General features: G+C 36.6%; 1 non-coding gene across 1 annotated transcript; it reads left to right on the plus strand.

Moving 5' to 3' along the window:
• Positions 1–1,905: 1,905 nt before the first annotated feature.
• LOC124899843 lies at positions 1,906–2,012 on the plus strand. The gene has a single exon (XR_007057406.1). It is a non-coding gene; the product is annotated as a small nucleolar RNA R71 (small nucleolar RNA).
• Positions 2,013–2,348: the final 336 nt, after the last annotated feature.

A 2,348-nucleotide genomic window follows, 5' to 3' on the forward strand; every position in this document is an offset into this window, starting at 1 on the left:
GCTTCTCTCACTTGTACATCAGACAAACCTACAGACAAAATCACAGGTAAAGTATCATCCTCACCAAGGAAAGCATATTTTAAATAAGGAGGAAGAGCCTTGAGCTCTAGTTTTGGTGCTTTATCAATGGAAGCCTAATAGGATGGTCCAATCGGTTTATTCAATAGCTCAAACACATTAACTCTAGTGTCAATCAATGCCAAATCCATAATTTTCACCATTTCAAGTGCCTCAGTATCACCATAGAGATCATACCCCATGAAAGCTCGCTTAAGTGTGTCATTAGACAATAAAAGGTGGAGCTCAGACTCAAGGTCTATAATTGTTATAGCAGACAATTCTTCATATATAGCAGGCAACTTCATTTCCTTGTACACATTAAAAACCTTAACCTTGTTATGAGCTGTCATGGTTATCTTCCCTTCTGCTACATCAATAAGAGATTGCCCAGTTTCTAAAATAGACATCACAAAATAAATGAAATGGGCAAATCAACATCAAAATTAAGAATGACTAAATCCACTAGGAACATAAGTAATCCTACTTGCACCAATACATCTTCAATGATCCCGCCAACCTAGCAATGGACCTGTCAGATAACTGAAAAATAATGGTTGTGGGTTTAGGACTCCCAAGACCCATATTCCTGAAACAATATGTGGTCATGAGATTTATGCTTTCCCCTAAATTGTATAACCTCTAAGCACTGATGGCTTGCTTGATGGTGATCTACAAAGTAAAACCATTTGGATCTTTCAGCTTCCTAGGAAACTTGTTCTTAATCTTGGATGTGCACTCCTTAGTAAGTGTAACTATAAGATATTTTGTCAAATGGTTCTTGTTTGTCACTTTCTTTCACATACTTTGCATACTTCGTAACACTTTGTAAAATATCAACAAGAGGGAGATTGACATGAACCTGCTTGAAAAGCTCTAAAAACTTCTTTTAACTAGTCTCCTCTTGGTGCAACCGAAGTCCTTGGGGGAAAGGTGGCGGTAAAGTCTTTTTCTCTACTTTGGTTTTATTACTTGCATTATTTTCTTTAGCTATTTTCTCCTCGTTATTTTTAGTATCACCCTCAGTAGCCTCGGGATTTACTTGTTATGGTTCTAACTCCTTTAGCTGCAAACTGCTCCTAGTAGTAATTGTATTTAGCTATTTTGGATTCGACTCAGTAGCACTAGGTAGGCCTCCCTGAGGTCTAGTTTTTTATGCTTCTACAATCTGACCAATTTGCATCTCCAAATTCTTTGTAATCAATTGTTGACTCTTCATATCTACTGCCAAATATACTTGAGCATCTATAAGTTATTTCAACATTTCTTCTATATTGCTCATTTGAGTCATGGCCTAATTACTCTGAACATGCTATTTTTGATTTTGTTATACTGTCCCCCTGCGCCTGAATTCTACCTCGAGAGAAATTTGGGTGGTTCCTCAAATTCGAATTGTAAGTGCTGCCATAGTTTTGCTGCCCTTGAAGTTTATCATTCCATACATAGTTGACAAAATCTGGATTGACTACACAAGCATCCACTGTAGGCTTACTGCTTTTGAAAATCTCACACCAAGTATTTACCTATTGAACTGCATTAGTTATGGTTGCTGATTGCATCATCCCCAACTTCATACTGTTGAACTGATTAGTAATCTAATTTTATAGTGCATCAAGATGAGTTAATAAAGCATTAAATTGATCTACCTCCAACACACCTATAACCTTCTTAGGATCACTCTTTGGGTGAGTATGCCACTCAGGAATCCCTTATGAAATCTGATTTAGCAGTGTATATAATTCATTATAAGTCTTTGCAAGAGCTTGCCCACTCACTGCTGAATCTAAGAGAATCATGGTATTCTGCTCAAGACGGTCTATCAAAGTATGAACAAGAACATCATTTGACTAATGATGGTGAGGGAATTTTCTAAACATACCCTTAGATCTTTTCCAAGCTTAGTAATGATTTTCTCCTTGTTTTTGCCTAAAACTTTGAATCTTGCTTCTCAAATGTATTGTCTTTCAAGATGGAAAGAATCGAATAAGAAAATTTTGAGATGTATTATCCTAGGAAGTGATGGAGTTTGGTGGTTCAGCATATAACGACCTCTTCACTTCCCCAATTAAATAAAAAAGGAAGAGAGTCAGTTTAACATAATCAGTCGATACCAGTAGGAATATAAGTATCATTGATATCTAAGAAAGTTTGTATGTGTTGTTGTGGATCTTCATGTGAGAACCTTGCAAACAGTCCACTCAAACACAACGAGTGTACCATATTCTACTTTAATTCAAACTGACTACCTGCCTCTGACTTGCAGATGCAATTATTTTCAAGGTTTGTGAGTG

This window comes from Capsicum annuum, chromosome 6 (genome assembly GCF_002878395.1).
Source record: "Capsicum annuum cultivar UCD-10X-F1 chromosome 6, UCD10Xv1.1, whole genome shotgun sequence".
NCBI lineage: Eukaryota > Viridiplantae > Streptophyta > Magnoliopsida > Solanales > Solanaceae > Capsicum > Capsicum annuum.